Source organism: Amblyomma americanum, chromosome 1, assembly GCF_052857255.1.
Source record: "Amblyomma americanum isolate KBUSLIRL-KWMA chromosome 1, ASM5285725v1, whole genome shotgun sequence".
Classification (NCBI taxonomy): domain Eukaryota; kingdom Metazoa; phylum Arthropoda; class Arachnida; order Ixodida; family Ixodidae; genus Amblyomma; species Amblyomma americanum.
In genome coordinates, this window is record NC_135497.1 from 422,828,648 (window position 1) to 422,850,399 (window position 21,752).

Genomic DNA, 21,752 nt, shown 5'->3' on the forward strand with positions numbered 1-21,752 from the left:
CACTATAACTCATTCAATGCAATAGGCAAAACGATGCACCGAAAATGTGTTTCGGGGCCCCTTTAAAGGGGCTGTGAAGGGGGCTCTAATAAAGTTGCGGCATGGCTGGGATTTTGAAGCACGCCGCTTCACGAATAGTGTCCAACAAGGATTTTTTAAATGCGCTTTGTAGAAGCTGAGTTAACTGTAGTTAAAATTTGAATTTCAGCGTCTTCGCGCCTTTCCCTCGTCACTTTTTGCACGCTGGAAGGGAGGCGCTCCTTCGCCGACCCCCCTCTGGGAGCGGAGCTTCCCGACCCGTCGGAGATAAGCGGCTTATTGGCCGCGGCCACGGTAGCTGCCTGACGTCTGAAAGGATCTAACCAATAGCCACCTCTCACCTTGTCTACGCTGATGCGGGGGACGGAGGGTGCGAGCATGAAAAAGCCGCCGGGAAGGGCTCCCCAACTTTGACGCGTGATTGGGGGTCGTCTGCTGCGTGTAGAAGAGTATTATTTGGCACAAGTTTTCATGGCAACACAGCGCGGTGATTAAGTGAGTTAATGTGCTCTCCTCGGAAGGCGTTTCAGAGCCCCTTTAATTTAGGTTTGAATCTCAGTAAAAAGTCACTTTTTGCGAAGTTTGACAGTATATTTTTAAAAAGGGCTCTGTTTAACAACTGCAAATTATTTTTAGCATTAATTACTGTACAGGTGAAACAAGAAAAAAATGGCTATGGCGTTAACAACGGTCATGTGACAAAATTGTTAAAATTCCACGTTTCTTGCTTTTTTTACTGAACCAAGAAAGCGCGGACAGTACTTGCATGACTTCATTAATAAAGTCAGATGAAAGAATAACGCAAGTGATATGCTCTAAAGTAAGATCGGCAGTGGTCGTTTTTGGTTTCCGGGACGTTTCGCGTGGAGTGACCCGTATGTGAGCGTTCTTTCGCTAACGCTCGCATGGTAGTAGTGTCCTTTCGGTCTTCATGCCTGCATCGCCTGCGCTGCACGATACGTTACCCGAATTCAGAGTCTAACGTTTCCTCTGACGCTAAATCTGTGTAAAGCATATTTTCTCTATATATATAGTCTCAACTGCAAGTAGCTCATTGTGGTTTGCTTCGTTCTTTACGTGTGGGCTGTTTGCGAAAGTAAAGACGGCGCGAACAGGTCGAGGACAAGTCCCATTTTCGCGCAGTCTTAGCTTTCCTTGAAATGAACAAACTTGCCCGCAAAATCGTTCTACTAAAACATCTCCCGAGACTGCGACCTCGATCTGTCGTTCCGTTAATTAAGTTTTTTCGCTTTTTAAAATGCTCCTTCGTAACCTCATAGGTTTTGTACAGACCTGCGCCGTTCATTCGCTCTCTCTTCGATTTGGCAAGCACTGAACTATCCTCAGGCCTAGCTCGGAACTGCTCCTCGACCGGAAGCATGCAGAACGTGCCGCGGGAGACCAGAGCTGCCTGAGGCTCTGGTTTGGGCCTTGAAACTCCACATTCGGTGTGGTTTGCAAATCAAGGATAAGCTCGCCGTCGTCGGCTGTTTGAGAGAGGGAGAAAGCTTTTTTGCTATCGAGGGTGGTCTCATTTCAGAAGCCCACCAAGAGAAGCTGCTGTTCGGGCAACGAGATGGACTGGCAATGTTCCCACGAGTCTCGAAGAGGGTGGTGGGGGTGTTTTATGTGCACGCGAGATTAGGCTTGCACCGAGTATGTCGGCAGTTGCACCGCCCAGACACAAAAATAATTGGACGTATAAAACCATAGCAAAACTACAAGCCTGAAGAGGTGACACAACACCAAAGAGTTACGTATACCAAATGTTTCAGCAAACGCTCAAAAATTCCTGAAAATATTTGGTTCAATATAGCAAAAAACGTAGGTGTAGGATTACACACTCTGCCCCGGCGGACACAATATGCTGCGAAGTCCCTCTAATTATCCAGACAGTTGACAAAAACCTACTAATTAAATTTTTAATTATCCTACATAGGTGGTTAGTCCCAATTGGGAGTTTGATGCCGTGAACAAGACGATGCCATATCCCTTTTTGAAACGAAGAAAAGCTCAGTTTCTAGAGCCCTGCAGCACGAAGAAATCCGACGCTTTTTCCCGCACGCGACCGAAACTGCGCAAGGGGAGCGCCGGAAGTATGGCGTAAACGAAGCGTCCGGTGGCGACGTGTCGTAATGAATGCAGCGCCCAATTCGAAACGCGTGTGCTAACTTTCCTCGCTAGAGAACCTCGGCGCTCAGCTTAGACCGCGGCCGGCGTTTCGACTGCTGCATTGATCACAATAAGGAAAGTTATGGTCATCGTCTGCTACGCGGCCGTCGCTTTTGGGAACACTGATAAGTACACCTGGTCAGCGCTTCCTCTATTTTTAGAGGAGGCGCTGACCTGGTGCTCTGCCTGTCTGGTTATCTCCGGAAAGAGTTTTTTACATCTTTTTTTTTCGTCACTAGGTTCGTGAAAGTGATAAAGGTAGTATCTCTTCTCTGACAGAGTGCAGATTACTGTTTAACTTAAACAGTGCCGATATATCGACATGCGTTTATTATTTCTGTCAAGCGTCTATTTCTTTTATGCAGTATCGGCTTGACTGCTACAATAAATAAGAATGACTTTGTAGATTCAAGATTCTAACTGAAAACATTGTACTTTTAGCACTAAGGTGCTCCGTAGCGGCTGGCTTAATACAGTTACCGTGTGCTGGATCAGACACGTCCCGTGCTGTAAGAAGTGCTAGTACTTAATTAGGAAACCTCGTCCGCAGATGTTTAGCACTTTCTAGTTGTATAACAAACATGAATGAATGAAATCTGTACCTTTTATAGATTTAGTTGGCTGCAGCCCCACTTGGACGCTCCAGGAATGAACTAGTATATGGGATGAAAAAAAGCCATTTTCACATGCTTGCCGTCCATTGCGATGCACAGTAGAATGCGGTCTTTGATGGAATTCACAGCAGAAATGATCATCTCTCGGGGAATCTTTTCATTTGATATCTTGATACGCTCCTTCAGGTCTTCAAGGCTCGCTGGCTCCGTATTGAAACCTTCGTTCTTAACGTATCCCCAGAGGAAGGTATCCAGGGGTGACAAATCGGGCAATCTTGAAGGCGCTGTTGTTCCCCCCCACCCCCCACCCGCTCAATCCATTGGTTGGGAAAGGTACTCTCCAGGAATTGCACCGCGGTACGAAAATAATGTGGCGGGGCTCTGTCATGCTGAAATCACATTTTTTTCAACTTGGCCAGTGGTATAGCTCTGAGACAAATTCAGAGACGGCCTTTTAGGACGCAGTCTGTGTACTTTTTCCCAGTGCGGTTTCCGTGCATGAAGTAAGGACCCACAATACGGTCGTCATAAATGCCACACCAAACATTTGCTGACCACCTTACTTGGTGCTTGTGATGGGGTAGCCAGTGTGGGTTCTTGTTGCACGAATAATGAGCATTATGCAAGTTAACATTGGAGTCCCTGAAAAATTGGGCCTCGTGTGTCCAAAGCACTTTGTGCAGGAATTCCGGGTCTTCATCACATTTGGTTAGGCACCAGTTGCAAAAAATCGAGCCGTTTCTGGAATTCATTCGGTGTCATTTCCTGGTGAAGACACACATGATATGGGTGGTAGCTGCGTTTTGATAGTGACCTCCGAATTGTTGCCGGGCTGGCTCCGTACGCGTTGGCGATTTCCCTGACACTTGCTTCTGGCCTGACAGAAACGTACGCGAGGACATCAATGTCAAAATCATCGGTTGCGCTCCCTGGTCTCTTCCCTTTCTGAACATGTACTGATCCAGTAGACTAAATCGATTAAATATCGATACGAACGTGGGACGAGTCGGCACACGACGACCAGGATTTTGGGCAGCATACAGTCTGGATACCAGCTCTGCGTCCATTTGCGCGCTCACACAAGCGATCAGAATGTCCACCTTCTCGGCATTGGGGTATAGGAGTTGCGCTGGCACGGCCATTCCAATGTCGCTTCAATGTAGGCGGGGAGTGGCTCTATTTTCTGCTTATCCTCTGCGGGGATCACTGCTCAGAGCCGGGGCCATTCCCACAATTAACACAATGCGGCGTGACGTTTTAATCCTGGGCGGCACTTCCACACATTCAAGTGATTTTAAACACGGGCACTGCAATGGCCTTGTCACAGCGCACCTCCAAGACACGCACCTGAAATGCAAACGACTGCGCCCTATTGGGAAACTGAAGCTAACACAACCGCAAGAACAACTGCCCGATAGCACACAGCCACTGCCGCGCAAGCTCTCCTTGCCACGCTGACAAAGCTTTTCTTTTTCAGACGTGGTTCCTGATGCGCAACGATTATAAGAAAACAGATCAACCTAGTCAGTAAATGAATTCATGATGACGCACAAAAACGAGCCCGTCGGCAGTCATACCACACGCGCTTATGCAGATGATGCACCCATCAGTGTTCCCAAAAGCGACGGCCGCGTAGCAGACGATGACCATAACTTTCTTTATTGCGATCAATGCAGCAGTCGAAACGCCGGCCGCGGTCTAAGCTCAGCGCCGAGGTTCTCTAGCGAGGAAAGTTTGCACACGCGTTTCGAATTGGGCGCTGCATTCATTACGACACGTCACCATCGGACGCTTCGTTTACGCCGTACCTCCGGCGCTCCTAGAGCGCTCATTTACGGTCGCGTGCGGGACAAAGCGCCGGATTCCTTCGCGCTGCATGCTCTATAAATTGAGCTTTTCTTCGTTTCAAAAAGTGATATGGCATCGTCTTGTTCACGGCATCAAACTCCCAATTGGGACTAACCACCTATGTAGGATAATTAAAAATTTAATTAGTGGTTTTTTTGTCAACTGTCTGGATAATTAGAAGGACTTTGCAGCATATTGTGTCCGCCGGGCAGAGTGTGTGATCCTACACCTTTTTTTTTTTGCTGTATTGAACCAAATATTTTCAGGAATTTTTGAATGTGTTCGCTGAAATACCCGGCATGTCCACTGAACGAACTTTTTTTCTCCGGGCTCCCTATTCACTGGACCCTCCTCCTGCAGAGCCAGCATACCGCTTGTCCGTTGAATGAAGTTATTTTATTTAATCACAACGGCAGTGGTGGTGGAAATGACGAAGGCAGTTAATTGAGTAGATTAAGCTGCTAATATCTTTTTTACAAGACTCTAATCTCTGTTTGTAGAGAGTAATATCCCATTCAAGGAAATCATTGCCTTCCAAGTGGACTTCCCTGTTGGAAAACTTCCCATTGTGGGCTTGGAACCAATTGGAAGTAAAGAAACAGACTGAGCCACTGGGCTGGGTTCATTAGTCCAGTTGGCTGGCCTATTGGAGCCCATTTAATTGCAATTTGGCCCAAGTGGAAGGAAATGCCTGGCGGTGCGCTCTCTGACCCTGCCCGCATTTCGTGCTCGCCCCTAGCCATTCAGATAGAACCCCTAGCCATTCAGATGGCATGAACGCGCACACGCGCTCGCCTTCGAGTAACGGAACCAGGTTGGTAATAACTTTATTAGACCCACTTAAGTGGCTCAGGTGAGGGTGGGTGAAGGGTGTTGAGCAGGACGGCGACGGGCCCTCGGGCTGCTCTAGATGATCGGGCACTGTTTGGCCACGGCGACCTTCAAGGCCCAGCCCACGATGCGAAGCTGAAGCTCCGCCTGTGAGCTGCGCAGAGCAGCCTCCCATCGCTCCTGTGATTCCATCCCTTGGAAGGGAGGTTTCGGCTTTTTTGGGCAAGTTTGAAATGTGTATTTAAAATCTGCGCTCTGGTGCGTGGACATAAGTGACAGTTTGGAGATTTCTCTCCTGTATGTATGAGGGAGAGGTTGAAAGGCGATGGCATGGTGGCTGTTTGTGATCGACGCCATACCACCTGCTCGGTTTTAATCAGGGAAGGGTGGGGGGGGGGGGGGCTACATTTGGTGGGAGTTTCTATAATGCATAGTGATATCGTGATAGGTGAGGAGGCGGTCCCTCGCACTTCGGCACGAGGGCAGGCCGTCCACTGCCCGGTTGACGAGAGCTCGGGCTTGCTCGTGGGCGGCCGTGTTGCTCGGGTGTCCGCAGTGTGCAGGAACCCAAAGGAGGGTGATGTGACGATGGGGAGGGGGAGCAGAATGGAGGATCTTAGCGGTCGGGCCGTGAATTTTTCGCTTTGCAAAATTGCAGATGGCTGTCTGAATCAAAAATGTATTCTGAGGAGGAGTGGGGAACGCAAGGGCTATCGCCGCCTCTTCCGCATCGGTGGTCTGCGTCGAGTTCCGAATGGCGGCACAGGTAACTAATTTATAAACATTGTCTGTCGTTGCAATAGCGAATGCGGACTGCTCAGTATATCAACGGCGTCCACATAGACGGCAGGGATGGATGGGGGTAACGCTTGCGAAGGGCCTTAATTAGCTCTGGCGATGCGTCGCTCGTGATTGTACGACGGGTGAGTGTTTTTCGGGAGTGGCGAGATGTGAATATTTGCGCTGGTGGTTTCGGGAGGGGAATACAGAGCTGTGATTTGACCAGGGAGGCGGATTTGTAGTCGGTTTAATGGCGCGTTCACACTTGGACATTCGGCGGCGAGAGCAAGCGGAATCCGCGACCGCCGAAATGCTGCCTCGTTCACACTTCCCGGCCTCCGCGTCTTCGCTCATTGTCAGTGTGTCGTCTGCTGGCGGGCGTGCACAGATATGGCAAGAGGTTAATCGATGCTGTCTACGTACCATAACCGTATGGACGCTTACGTGCGCTAAATGCAGCTATTTTGCCGGACGTTACGCCATTTCTAGCATTCTCGCTTTTAAAACGATAAGATTAGCCTTGTGACGTTCCCACCTGTCGGGGGTCAGTCACAGAATCTACGGGTCCTGCTGAAGCGAGGAGAAATGAGTCAACAAGGCGGTAACCCGGCAAAACAATATTCTTCTCTGCCTGAAGGCGAAACTGGTGGTCCGCTCACCGCTGGCTTTCAGGAGCCTCTGGTTGTAGGTCCGGCAGATCGGGGCTCCACTCCAATCGTCTCGCGTCGGCGGGCCGCGGTTGCTTCGGCTCTCCCGGGGTCTGCCTCTCTTCCCGGCGTCTCTCGGCTGGCGGTGCTTTGACGGGTCGAGGCCACAGGACTCTTGGGCGTTTCGGCTGGCTGTCAGTTTGCTACGGACGCTGAGGTCCGGCTTCGCTGACTATAGACCAGCGCGATATCTTGCGTCCGTTCGCCTCGCCAGTCTCTGCTCGACTTCTTTCCTTTGTCTCCCTGCCCCCGCCGCGTCTCTCCGGAGATTCCCTTCCTCTCTCTCTCTCTTTCGGTAATCTTCGCCCAACGGTTTTTCGTCGTCGCTGCTCACACAGCCGACCAAAGCCACCCGCCAAACTTCTAGGAATCCGCGGCTGTTACGACGGGAAGGCCGATGGCGCCGTTGGGGATGGGTCGAAGGGGATCAGGTGTCCCTCGGAGGGCGACGCTTCTCTGCAGTCAGTCCGTCTGGTGCCAGCCGCCGACCTCCTCCGCCACCTCGAGCCATTACGGAGCCCGTCGTGTCCGCTGCTAGTAAGGTCGCCTGTCGACCTGCTCACACAAACGCACAAACGAACCCGTCTTCGCGCGCCGGGGGGGGGGGGGGGGGGGGGGGGGGGCACGGCGCAAACCGCAGGGAAGACTGCGGTTGCGTAGGGCACCGCGCGCAGCCTCTCCTCTTTAGCCGTCTGGCTGTCTGTGCATATCTGTCTTCTGCATCTCCCGCCGCATTCCCCACCACCGTCTTCGCCGACATGTCTGGGTCGATCAACTTGAAGTCAGGGAAAATGTCTTGGGCACTGGTCGCCTGGTAGCTCTTTTCGGAAATGCCGGGGCCTCCCGTATGCGGCCCTTCACAGCCTAGTGGCGCCATCTGGTGGTTATGAGGGGAACCATTCTTGTCAACAAACTGACGCCCCTCTTAAGCCTAAAAGGGGAAGAATCGTCACCCAAAATAAACAAAGTAAGCAAATTTATCACCCACACGTTTTCTTATGGCCGATATGAGACGAAGCGAAAGACCGCTGGCTCTTTTATGGCCAGTGAACGCGCTGAAAAAGGCAGTAACAGCGATAAATTCAGTCCGAAGCGAGGCGTCCTACATCGAAGGGCGCCGCCATGTTTGTCGCGGCGGGAACCCAACTTCCGAAGCTCCCGGGTTCGAACCCTACCGTGGCGGCCGCGTTTCGATGGAGGCGAAACGCTAAGGCGCCCGTCTGCTGTGCGATTTCAGTGCACGTTAAAGATCCCCAGGCTAGAGTGGGCAGGTGTGAAAACCGGCCGGGGAAGCATGGCCCCGCAGCGCGCCGATGCCGCGTGGCGGCGCTGACGGCAGAGGTGCGGTAAGGCGTGCAGCCGAAATGAGCGCATCGCGTAGGCTAAATTTTTACCACTTAGGCGAAAATGAGCCCGTTTCGCTTACCGTGCGTTTTCTGCGAGTGCCAGAGAATGAACCTTTACCATAAAATAATGTTTCGTCAACTCGCATCATTATTCCCGTGAAATATGCTGCTTCACAAGCCCAGTTTGCACTGCGCAGTTGGACTGAAGTGCGTTTTGTGCGTGCTCATTTCGAGACGTTGCCCAGGACGTGAGCGACGCCGTAGTGGAAGGTTTCGGAATGATTTCAACCACCTGGGTTTCTTTAACGTGCACGTACTCTGAACGTGCGCCGCCATCGAAACGCAGCCACTACAGCGAGAAGAGCACGTTGTAATGAATGCTGTAGGACCTCGCAACTGCAGTCGCATTGGCTGAAGGCGCCCCAACGCACAAACCAGTTTTTGTCGCCACTTGCGAACCTGTAGCATGTATGCCATCTTGACGCTCATGCAAGCAATATCCGACGGTTCTAGACAGTGAAGCAACACATCTGGCCATGAAATCGTTTATTTACAACTGAAGGCCCCATTTCAACAAGCAGCAAACCAGAATTGACCATTTGCGGAGAAGTTTCTGCGCATGCGTGGTGAAGGCGCAGGCAGCGCCCTCTCTGGGCGGTTTGGTTTTTGGTTGGAAAACATGAGCCAGCCGTGCATTCCTGCGCTGTAGTGCGACGACTGATGTGAGCTGTAACTTCCACGTAACTGACATGTAACTGCAACGCGATTTATCTAAGCTAACCACGTGTTTTGCAACAGCGAGACTTGTACGTAATAAAGGTCGCGACGACATACAAGGCGCAAAAGACGAACCCGTTGCTGGGGCCAGTAATGCGCACATCCAGCACGTTTCGAAACGGGTGTTGCTGCTTTATTTCGCGCTTACTGCCGATTACACACTGCTCGGTCGTTCTAGAAGAGTTTTGCCACCGACGCAGGAAAACCGAATGATATATGCTAGTATGAACATTCACCATTAATGCTACAATGTGCTTCCTGAACAGCGGGAGCACGGCCGAGCGCAGCCTCGCGGATATCCGCGCATTCTAACGCTCCCGCGGCCCGTTAGCACGCAAAGCAACGCTCTGCCGTATCAGCACGAGCCGGGATTGAGATAGTACAACGGGTCCTTTAATAATCAGCTAAGTGTGCCCCGAGGCAAAAGGTGTTGTGTTAAGTTAGCAGAAACTCCGGCCCTATCAAGGAAGCGCAAACGTAAACGTCTGTGTGCATTAGGAAAGTGCATCCCATTATACTGTCACACTCGCCCGCGCATAGGCGCACATTCACGCACATTTTCACTTGGTCATTCGGCGCTCCGTTGAGGTAGCAGAGTGCAGGTATTGCCACACATGGTCGTTTTTCAGGCTACAACGCGAAAATAATCCGCTACACCCTGTTTCTAAAAACGGAAATGGGATGTTCTCCTCTTCCATCATACTCTTTCGTTAGCTGACGCACGTTTCCGGCCAATAAACAACACTAAAACAACAAAACAAGCGCACGTGAGCTGCTGAACGCTGCCTTGCGCATGCTTGCTCGAGAGCCCCTTTCCAACCAAAGGTACCGGCGGAGCTTCTCTGTTTGCACGACAGGTGGCGCTCGCTTTTCCGCAAATAGTCAATTGGCTCCCTTCTGGGGCCAGCAGACCCCAGCTCAAAATCAGAAGGCTTCTGTAAGGCCGCCCCTCTTCTCAAGCTGCATACCTTTGCAGAAAGCAGGACGCCGGCACACGCGGAAACCGTTCCCCAGTATAAGCGAGAGCACCCGAGTACATACGGGGAACGAAAATGGTCGCTTGACGCATGACCCCCCCCCCCACCCCCACCCCTAACGACATGGGCTATCGCCGGGAAGGCACCCACAGCTTCCCGCCGTGCCTCGTGAACCAAAAGCGCATTCCCAGGAGGGCCGTGACGGACACCTGTCATGGCGGACAGGCAGTGCTCACCAAGAATGTGGGAAGACAGGGGCGATCCTTAATCTGGTTTCCTGGAGCGACAGACAAACCCCTTCATGCTTATTAGCTGTGTCCCGCCGTCGGTAGCGCGGCAGCATCGTGGGCCCTTTCGCCCCCTCCTGTGTTGCTGACGGGCGACGCGGACCGATGGTGGGTGGCGGTATGCATGCCTGAGGCAAGGATTAGCTTTGAAGGGAGAGCCTGTTGATACTCTCACTTGAGAGAGAGTGGTGGCGTATTTGTCTTTTATTTAGTTTGTATTGTTAACAAGACTCTGGGTTCAAGGCTAAACTCAACCCAAGGGGTTGTCCCCATCTCTCATGTTATTTTTGATTGGAGAATTGATGCTTAGGGCGGGCCACTGAAAATGACCGCCCTTAGTCCTTTGTTAATCAAGTGCTTAAAAGCGCATGTAAACGGATGCAGTCGACTCCAGTCTGAGCTGGAGCTCCATGCTTAGCATGTAACGTGATGCTACTTAGGCTCTAACCGCCCGGTCGATGAGTAAAGTAGCGCAAAGTTTGTTCTTTTGTAAATTCAATTCTGCTTTTTCCAGTTTAACTCTGTATATGTATGTTGTAAATATATGCTCTGCTGCCATCATCTACAAGCTCGCCTCCTGTTCATCTTCCAAGCCGAACGACACTAGAGGAAGGGTTTGTGAACCATCCTCGAAGAAACGAACGACCTTTGAAATTCTACTGGCGCAGCACGACAGGCTTCGGCACATCTCATCTAAAGGCCAGGCATCGCAGTGACAACCACAGGCCATCCGACACGGAGCAGCGAGGAGCTGTCAAGGGACGACTCCACCTCGGCTGCTGCCAATGCTGGTGGAACGGACGCATCATCCGGGCTCTGGGCGGCAGACAACAGAAGATCTGCGCCGGGTGAGTGGGATTTCTTGCGTTTTGTTGAGGCAGGCATGGTGGTTAGTTTGTGAGGCTCATGGTCGATAAGAGGAGAACGTTAGCCGCTAAAGATAGCGAATCTAATCCTGAGAATGAAATGAGGGCGAATCCTCGCCAGGAGCAGCAATCGCTAGAGGGCAGTGTAGAAACGGGGATGGATCAGAACAAGGGAGCGACTATGGAGGATGATTTCAGTGTGGAGAGCAGGTTACAGGCCGACGACCAGAGACAGACATTGTCACTAGACGCTACAGGAACTGATACAGAAAAAATGGCTATTCGCCGTATGGAGTTAAAAGTGGAAATGGAACTACGAATGCGTGAAATTGAATCCAGGAACCGACTGGCACTTAAGCAGATGGAGCTTGGGCTGTCCAATGGTCGAATGTCACGGCTTGGGTCGGGACAGAGTGATGAACGGTGTATAGGCTCAGATTCAATATCATAATGTGCGAAAGTCCTTAAGGGCTACAGAATGCCATGCGATGCAGATGTACCATTGTGGTTTGAGGAGGTGGAGAAGCTTTTCACTACTTTCAATGTTGCAGACAGTAGCCGAGTGCACTTAATTTTGCCCGCACTGACAGAGCGAGTCAGATACTTACTTCGTAACCTTGACCGAGCCGAATGCACTGATTATGAGGCTGTAAAAACAGCGGTTATAGAAGAATTAAAACTCACTCCAACTGAGTACATTGAGAGGTTTGAGAAAGCAGCGAAAAGGAAGGAGGAGACGTGGGCTCAGTTTGCGTCTCGCGTAAAAACGTATTTAATGTACTACATTCAGGCGAGAGAGGTAGACTCAAAAGAGGCATTGACCGATCTCATGGTGTCCGATCGCATTAAGGCAAGCCTCAGTCCGGAGGGCATTGAATATGTGCGCCTTCGAGAAGGAGAGAGTTGGCTGAAGCCTAAAGAAATATCAAAGGCCCTATAGACCTTCGAGCAAACAAAAGGTAAAGGGCGGGCTGCGAGAAAGATTACAGTGCCAGTACTGCAAACGGGCCAAAAGCAGAGTAATGTTGAAAAACCCGCAGTAGAGTGCCACCAGTGCCATGGACTGGGCCATGTTGCTAGGAATTGCCCGCGAGTAACAGCAAATGAGCCGCGCCAGCAACAAGCATATGGGCACAGGCGGAGGGTGCAAAAGGTCGCGCTGGTAGATGAGACAGGAGTAAAGGACGCAGCGGTAAACCAAGGCGCGGCTTTAACTGCTAAAATAGGAGTGCGTATGCAAAATTCAAGGGCAGCCGCATCGAGACTACAGTTCGTAGAGCTTGTATTCGGAGACGTCTGCACAGAGGCATTACTTGATACAGGTAGTGAAATCACTGTAATAAAAGAGAGCATACTACCGCAGGCGCTGACGGAACCTTCGGGGACAGTGAAGCTAGTGCCGGCTTTCGGCAGATCTATTCAGGCGAAATTGGCGACGATCCCTCTAAGGATATCTCATAAAGGAACAATCGCAGACGATCCAAAGATAGGCATAGTATGTGCCCTCACCAATGAGCTTACTGAGGGGGTGGACTGTTTGCTGTCGTCAGAAGACTGGCAGCTGCTTAAGAAGCACAGCGATAGAGCGTTCACAACAAGTACTAGTAATGCAGTCAGTATGGCGGCGAATCAAGAACCTACAAACGCAGCAAATCAAAATTGTGAGGCACTGGTAAGCGAAGTTGACAGGGTACCAAATGACGACGTTCCGCGCGAGGCACTCGTATACGAAGTTGGCAAGGCACCAAATGACGACGTTCCACGCGAGGAAGCAGAGCCAACTGGGAGGGAAGATGCAGTTTCACTGTCTAGCCAGCGAGAAATGTTTCGAGCAGCGCAGATCGCTGGCGAGAGCTTGAGGAAGGCAAGGGAAAATTCTAAGCACGGGAAGGCGGGTATGTTCGTTATTGAGTGATTGCTACACCATTGGGATTCAGTAGCGGGTACTAAAGTGCGCCAACTGGTGCTTCCCCAAGAGAGACGAAAGGAAGTTCTGTCCTTGGCGCACGAATCGCCGTGGGGTGGACACCTGGGACCAAGTAAGACGAAGGCACGCATAAAGTACAACTTCTATTGGCCCGGTATGGAAAAGGAGATTTCAGAGTGCTGCCATTCTTGTCATGAGTGCCAAATCCGCCCAGGCAGGCGTCACACTGACAACATATCCATCACCCTATTGACTAGGCCTGAACTGCTCAAGAAAGAAGTAAGCCGCCAAGTGGAGGAGTTACTTAAGTTAGCATTAATTTATCCTGTAAAAAGTGAATTTGCACACCCAGTTATGTGCGTGGGAAAGAAAGATGGGTCGGTACGAATGTGTATTGACTACCGAACTTTGAATTCAGGAACTCGTTCAGATGCGTTTCCGATGACTAACTCCCAGGAGCTAATTTTTCAGGTCGGCCGCGCGCAGTTTATCACGCTAGTGCATTTAAGGCGTGGCTACTGGCAGATACCGATGGGCCCGCACAGCCAAGCGCTTACCGCATTTGTGACGCATGAGGGGCCAGAAGATGCGCAGTGCGCATTAGAAGAGCTCAAAGACTCGCTCTGCAGAGCAGTGGCGTTGAGCACTCCACAACCTCACCAGCCGTATTGGCTTTTCACTGACGCATCAGCAGCGGCTGCCGGGGCTTCCTTGACACAAATGACGAAAAAGGGCAAAGAAAGACCTATAGCGTTCGCGAGTCATCGCTGCGACGCGAATCAGGCGAGGTGGTCGACCATAAAGTGCGAAGCGCTCGCTATTATAGGGGCTCTGAAGAAGCTCGATTATTGGCTCTTCGGTGCCGTGGTCAATGTCGTCTCTGGCCACAACCCCCTGTCATACTTGACGACGTGCACTCCACACGGGGCGAAATTGGCTAGATGGGCGCTGCCACTTCAGCGTTATAACATAACGGTGAAACATAGGAAACGCACCAAGAATAGAAACACAGATGCGCTATCCAGGATCCCCAACTTGACATGGGAGTCAGGTACCACCATGCCAGCCTCGAGAAGGCGTGAATGTTCCCACTCAACCGACGCTCGATGAGCAGGGTGCCGTGTGTTGAAGTCGGGCACTTACGAAGAGACTTCTGCCTGGCGTCTGCATAGAACGGTGCCCGTGAGTGTTGTGCGCAGACTTGTGAACAGTAATGAACAATGTGGCCTTGTGTGTGCTTCGAATGTGGACTCTGCGCAGTGCATGATGTTGCTGCCCATTCAGTGAACTGTACAGCAGCATGCACCAGTGTTGCGCTTTAGTTTATTTTTTTTATTGTTTCCTTGCTTTGGTTCTCGAAGATTCGAGTACCCAGAAGAAACTGCCCCGGGAGGGCTGACATTTGTAATGTGAAAGTGTTGCGGCCTCTTTGTTAGGAAGCATAAACGAGCTGATAGCAAGCTCGGTTTATACTCTTAGAGGGGGCGTGTAAAGCCCCCAACTCGATGGACACATCCTACGCGTACCAGCGGAGCGCCTACGCGCACGGGCGTACGCTGGATCCTGTCTGCGCATGCGCAAAGCGCGACGCGCGCGGAGGCGCGAGCAGGGGCAGATATCTGTCCATGTCAGATATCCGCGCCTGAGCGCGCGCGCTTGCGCGCGCGTCGGAAGCGGGGTCCGGTTTACAACAATAGGAGGACGGCGGGGGCTCTCGGGGACTCTTTTCTTTATGACTTGAACCTATCCCAGGTTCCTGGAACGTTTCTTCGCGGTTTAAGTTGTCCTTTCAGCGCCCCCCAAATCCCCTTACTTCACGCTTGAAATTCCTTCGGTCGGCTCGAGAGGGAGAACGCCCCAGCACAGGGAGCATGGAGGTGTATGACTTTTTTCGACGCTTGGCACGGCGCGGCGCTGGGCGCGTAGGCGCTCCGCCGTACGCCTAGGATGTGTGCATCCAGTTGGGGCTTAAGGCCGCCCCTCTTCTCAAGCTGCATACCTTTGCAGAAAGCAGGACGCCGGCACACGCGGAAACCGTTCCCCAGTATAAGCGAGAGCACCCGAGTACATACGGGGAACGAAAATGGTCGCTTGACGCATGAACCCCCCCCCCCCACCCCCACCCCTAACGACATGGGCTATCGCCGGGAAGGCACCCACAGCTTCCCGCCGTGCCTCGTGAACCAAAAGCGCATTCCCAGGAGGGCCGTGACGGACACCTGTCATGGCGGACAGGCAGTGCTCACCAAGAATGTGGGAAGACAGGGGCGATCCTTAATCTGGTTTCCCGGAGCGACAGACAAACCCCTTCATGCACATTAGCTGTGTCCCGCCGTCGGTAGCGCGGCAGCATCGTGGGCCCTTTCGCCCCCTCCTCTGTTGCTGACGGGCGACGCGGACCGATGGTGGGTGGCGGTATGCATGCCTGAGGCAAGGATTAGCTCCGAAGGGAGAGCCTGTGGATACTCCCACTTGAGAGAGAGTGGTGGCGTATTTGTCTTTTATTTAGTTTGTGTTGTTAACAAGACCCTGGGTTCGAGGCTAAGCCCAACCCAAGGGGTTGTCCCCAACTCTCATGTTATTTTTGATTGCAGAATTGATGCTTAGGGCGGGCCACTGAAAATGACCGCCCTTAGTCCTTTGCTAATCAAGTGCTTAAAAGCGCATGTAAACGGATGCAGTCGAGTCCAGTCTGAGCTGGGGCTCCATGCTTAGCATGTAACGTGATGTCACTTAGGCTCTAACCTGCCGGTCGATGAGTAAAGTAGCGCAAAGTTTGTTGTTTTGTAAATTTAATTCTGCTTTTTCCAGTTTAAGTCTCTGTGTATGTATGTTGTAAATATATGCTCTGCTGCCATCATCTACAAGCTCGCCTCCTGTTCATCTTCCAAGCCGAACGACACTAGAGGAAGGGTTTGTGAACCATCCTCAAAGAAACGAACGACCTTTGAAATTCTACTGCTTACTTATGGGACCAGTAGATCCAAGCAAAACACGATTGGGTGCCCTACAGGGACCATTTCAACCAGCAGCAATCGATCTACGGCTTCCTTCTGGGACCAGATGAAACCATTAGAAATCCGAATCCTATTAACAAATTTTCACCTGGGGGGGGGGGGGGGGAGGAGGACTTTTGCAGAATTTGATCTACAACACAAGGTTTCAGCGTTTTTCGTTTCTTCTCACTATCTTCATACCCTTAAGCAAAAAGTGAACCCTTGTGAGGCAATAAAAACGTACACCTGATGCTGCCAGCGCAACAGAATGCTCAGAACAACCAATTTTTGGCACATCATCAATTGACTGTAGGATCTCTACCGCAGCTTCGGCATGCAAGAGCGTTCGGCTGAACGCACGTTTGTTTTCCAGGACGTTGACAAGATTGTAAAATGACACTGACGAATGTAAAAGGCCCCCAAGGTCCAACTCATTAGTTGCCTCAGGCCGCCGCGGTGGCTGAGTGGTTATGGCGCTCGGCTGCTGGCCCGAAAGACGCTGGTTCGATCCCGGCCGCGGCGGTCGAATTTCGATGGAGGCGAAATTCTAGAGGCCCGTGTACTGTGCGATGTCAGTGCACGTTTAAAGAACCCCAGGTGGTCGAAATTTCCGGAGCCCTTCACTACGGCGTCCCTCATAGCCCGAGTCGCTTTGGGACGTTAAACCCTCATAAACCAAACCAATCATTAGTTGCCTCAGCTGGAAGTTTTTGGGTATGTTGCCTTTGTCACAGAGACATGCTGTTCTGCTGGGACTCAGGAAGTTTTTTTCGATTGGGGAGCAGGTCTTCGAGTTTTTAATTGTTTGTCTGTTTATTCCATCTCATTTAAATGTTTAATTAATTTTATTTAGTTTTCGTTAATATTTTCATATTTCGCTGTTCAAAAGTGTACTTGTAATATTGCATATAAAACCTGAATTGAAATGGCCAACATTACATATATAAAAGATGTACAAACGAGGGGTGATCGACTGCATTAAGTTCACACTTTTTTCATTGCTAACTAGTAATTATGCTCATGAACAGAGCTCAGTCAGTTAACCATTTCTGCTGGGACATGATTGGTTTAGATTACTGAAATTAAACGTTTTAAGGCTGGGTATGAAGCGAACGAGCTCAGCCCCATGTGCTTCACATTTATAACGTCATGAAATTGAAGTGTTTGTCGGAAATCTGATCTGAGTGCAAGAAGTTGGAGACTTCGGGGAGGGAGGCGCTGCCCCCTTTGGAGTAATAATAATAATTGGTTTTTTGGGGGAAAGGAAATGGCGCAGTATCTGTCTCATATATCGTTGGACACCTGAACCGCGCCGTATGGGAAGGGATAAGGGAGGGAGTGAAAGAAGAAAGGAAGAAATAGGTGCCGTAGTGGAGGGCTCCGGATTAATTTCGACCACCTGGGGATCTTTAACGTGCACTGACATCGCACAGCACACGGGCGCCTTAGCGTTTTCCTCCATAAAAACGCGGCCGCCGCGGTCGGGTTCTTTGGAGAAATTGAGAAATTCTGGGGGGCAATCGCCGACCCCAACCCCCTCTCTGTTCCGGAGCCCCTGGAGCTTCTGCAGGCTTCACAACGTGTTGTCAAAACACCCTTCTTAGCCACATAGCCGGCAATGTAATATATCAGCAGCTCATCGCTGTGTCGGTCAGTATAGCTGTGATGGCCTACAGCCACTTCCACTTTTTCCGCAGCCACTTTTGCTGTTGAAGGCATCTCGCCCTCGCATAAAAAACGCTGCTATAACACTCCAATACAGGCGACGAAACGAACTGAACTGACTAATACCCCTGTCACACGGCCAGTTTCAATCACCCTCGAGTCGAGGGTCTTCGAGTTTCTCAATCGCCATCGAACTCGCCGCTGCTACACGGCAGATCTCAATGGCCATTGAAATGGTTCTCGTGTCTCACTCTACGCTTGTGCGGCGCCACAATAGCTACTTTATATTTTACAAAAATAACAAAAATATTTGATAAATGTATACGAAATGCTTAAATACACGCATACGCGCATGTCGTTTAAAATCCTTTTAATTGGGCGTACGCGACGGACAGATGCAGACACTGCTGTAGCCATTCTAATACAAGACGAGCCAAAACCAAGCCAGTCCAACTGCGTCGGAGCGCTGCTTCGTCAGGCTTAAGACCGGGGAAATCGCCATGATATCTGAAAAACAAGAGCTATTTTTCTCTTGAAACTTTATGCGAGAGTAAGAATGGGCAAATCGAAGGCGAATACAACAGCTTAGAACACGATATTGCTTTGAGGGATTAGCGTCGAAGCTGTTATCGCTGTGAAGCGGGCGGGCAGGGTGCCGCCATGTTGTCAACGTTAAGTACGCAAGCAACGCAAAGACTGCAACGCAAAATTAATGCGCTGAATGCACTTAAAACCACTCTAATATATTTTTAAAATAATTTTACAAGCTGCTTACATTAAATTTTATGCGAATAATGTTTGTTCATGTTTCTGCACCGTGAATGTGTCGTGTACGAAAGTGCGCTTGGCGCCGCTCGGAGCAACGCTAGCAACCTTGGGCAGCGCTCGAAGGCCCTCGAAATCTCGATGGAGTTCTGCGCTACTCCGTTAACTCGATAGGCTATTGACTCGATCGCCATTGAAACTGCCCGTGTGGCAGCGCTCGATCGCCTTTGAGTCGATAGACTATCGGTTCGAGGGCCCTCGAAATGCCCGTGTGACAGGGGTATTAAACTGCTACGGCGTGTGCAAGGCCGACGCGGCTGAGCGGCTGCATGAGCTTACCGCGTCGCTAGCTGCAGCGCCGCATTCCCCCTGGCGGCATCGGTGTGCAGAGGAGTCACGCGCGGCCGAGGGAAAGCGCCGCGATCTTCACACCTCCCCTTTAAAGCCACCCTACCCAAGTGGTCGAAATTACTCCGAAGCCCTCCACTACGGTACCTCTTTCTTCTATTAGTCCCTTCTTTATCCCTTCCCTTACGGTGGAGTGCAGGTGTCCGCCGATATGTGAGACAGATAACCGCGCCATTTCCTTTCCCGAAAAAACAATTTTTTTACTCGCCTTCCTATTGGCTGACGAGATTCGGCGGATTTTTTTTTCCGGCGGTAGAATTCGGTCCTGGACCTATCGGGCTTTCCGCTGGGTATTTCGGCGGAATCTGCCGCGGCAGCGGATTCCGCTCGCTCTCGCCGCCGAATGTCCAAGTGTGAACGCGCCTTTAGAGTTGCTGCCCGGTTATCGTCCGAGAGTGTCGGTGGTATTGGCCTATTAAGTGTGCTTCGGCTAGCTCTTGCAAGGTATTATGTACACACAGCTGAAGAAGTTTGGCAGTAGCTGTGGTTTTGGGTAGGAGGAGGGCTGTTTTGTAGGCCGTTCTGATTAGACTGTTCACCTGCTCGGTCTCTGAAGGGGAGAGGTAGGAGAGGGAATAAGTAATTCTGCATAGGCAGAAGGCCTGAATGATGCGGTGCGTGTCCGCCTCTCTCATGCCCCTGTGGCGGCTGGGGATACGTTTGATTGGTGTGATGTTCTGCACAGATTTGCGAATAGCTTTTATGGCATTGGTGTTAGTGTCATTATTGGAAATGTAGAGGCCTAGGACCTTAATGTTTTCGACTGTTTGGATGGGGGCTCCATCCAGGGTGATGTGAATTTCAGGAGGGTGGTGCTCTTTAAGATTTATTGCTACAAGTTCAGATTTGGATGCCGAACAGCTGATGCCTATACATTGGGCGTGTGCGGACACAACGTCGGTCGCTTGCTACAGATAGGATTATGTATCACCGTGATTACCTGTGTTAGTCCAGATTGGGATGTCGTCGGCGTACAGGGAGTGCTGCATGCCAGTTGCCATCGCAAAAATTGCGCGGCGCGTTTCGTGCCGCGGTGCAGTTGAGCATGCTTCGTTGGACGCGTCTGCACCCTTCCCGCGGGACCATGTATATAAGGACATATTTACCAGTTGCCGAGTATTGCTGGTACGTGTGGAGACTGTTGCATGGTCTCGGCTCGATAGCTACAGTGAGATCCCCGAGGTCCGGGGCGGTGGAGGTGTGTAGTTCTGTGGGGACGATTACAAGGGAGCCATCGGCTTCGACCGTAGGCGTGCCTTCTGCGATAAAAATGACCGCGTCAGCTGAGGTCAATGGCAATGTGGAAGAAGTACAAGCTGTAGGAGCTCTTGTGGCCTTCCTATCTAAAGTAACTGTTTTTTTGAATGACCTTCGGCCACGCGAACGACGTCGTCGCACCTTAGCAGCGGCCCCCTTGTACATAGAATGATCTCGCTCGATTTGCTTCAGCACTGGCCGTTCCTTCTTTAGGCGGGGGCAGTCTTTCCAGGAGAAATAGCGAAGGCCACGGTAGTTGGCGCACTTTAGCGCAGCCGCGCGGCAAATATCGCCGCTATGTGACTCGGAGCATATCGGACACAGCACGGAGTTATTGCAGATCCCACTCACGTGCCCGATCCTCATGCACTTACGGCATTGACGTGGCCTGGGGCACGAAAGGCCGAACCGGGTGCCGAAAGTGCCCAACTTTCACACACGCAAAGCGCCAAGCGCAAGCGCAGAGTTCATGCGTACCCTCAGCTCGCCACGAGAATTGTACTATCGTCGGACCACGCGTATATGCATCGAAATGCACATCTGTTTTTACGGAGCTTTTTTTTTTTCTGACGCATGGGTGCCAATGGAGCTATTAGAATACTCACTGTATTCTCACCTTTCCTATAGAATCGAGTAGCAACAGGGGCGCTCTGAGCCTTCCAAGTTGTTTGCTTCGTCTAAATCAGCTTCTTGTTCCCAGCGGCCAGATGAGTCCCAAGTGTCTTGCGCTTCGCCATAACATTATTTGTAATCTTGATTTAAATATGTATTCCGCTGCGTCTGTGTGAAATATGCGTCCTAAGACGTCGTTGCATGTTTCTACTTAGAGACGCTTAGCTCACAGCGAGAGGACTGTTGAACCTACGGCTGCAAATTGTTCTTTGTACGTTCATAGGAACACTCACACTTGAGAAATATATTTTGAATAACTCTGACAAGTCGAACTTTGTTGAGGCTTCACGCCTGCGAACTGGTTTAAATATATCACCTGTTTCTAGTTGCACGGGGAGACATGTAACAGGACAAAAGACATGCAAGTAGGCTCTGTAGATGTATCACAAGTACTTGGGATTAACGATTAGCTCTGACCTACGGTGGAACAAACACATTTCTAATATTAAAAATAAAGCTATGAAAAAAACTTGGCTTTTTAAGAAGATCTCTCCGGTACTCTACGCAGGAAATTAGGTTACTAGCTTACAAAACTTTTATCCGACCTGTTTTAGAATACGCCTCTGTTGTGTGGGACCCTTATACTAAAGAAAACATTAAAACAGTCGAAAATATTCAAAGAAAGTCAGTGCGATTTATTTATAATTCATACAGCTGGCAGACGTCCCCTACCATGCTACTTGAGAAAGCAAATTTGGATTCTTTGCAGCTCAGGAGATACCGCGAGAGGCTTAAATACATGTTCATGATTGTTCACAACAAATTAGGAATTAACAGCAGCAAGTACATTGAGCTCGTCCCGGGTCGTTCGACACGAT

At 50.7% G+C, this 21,752-nt stretch overlaps 2 pseudogenes; one reads left to right on the plus strand and one right to left on the minus strand.

Annotated features, from left to right (window-relative positions):
• Positions 1-5,579: 5,579 nt before the first annotated feature.
• LOC144124743 (uncharacterized) lies at positions 5,580-20,006 on the minus strand (annotated as a pseudogene).
• Positions 11,402-13,159, plus strand: LOC144116503 (uncharacterized; annotated as a pseudogene).
• Positions 20,007-21,752: the final 1,746 nt, after the last annotated feature.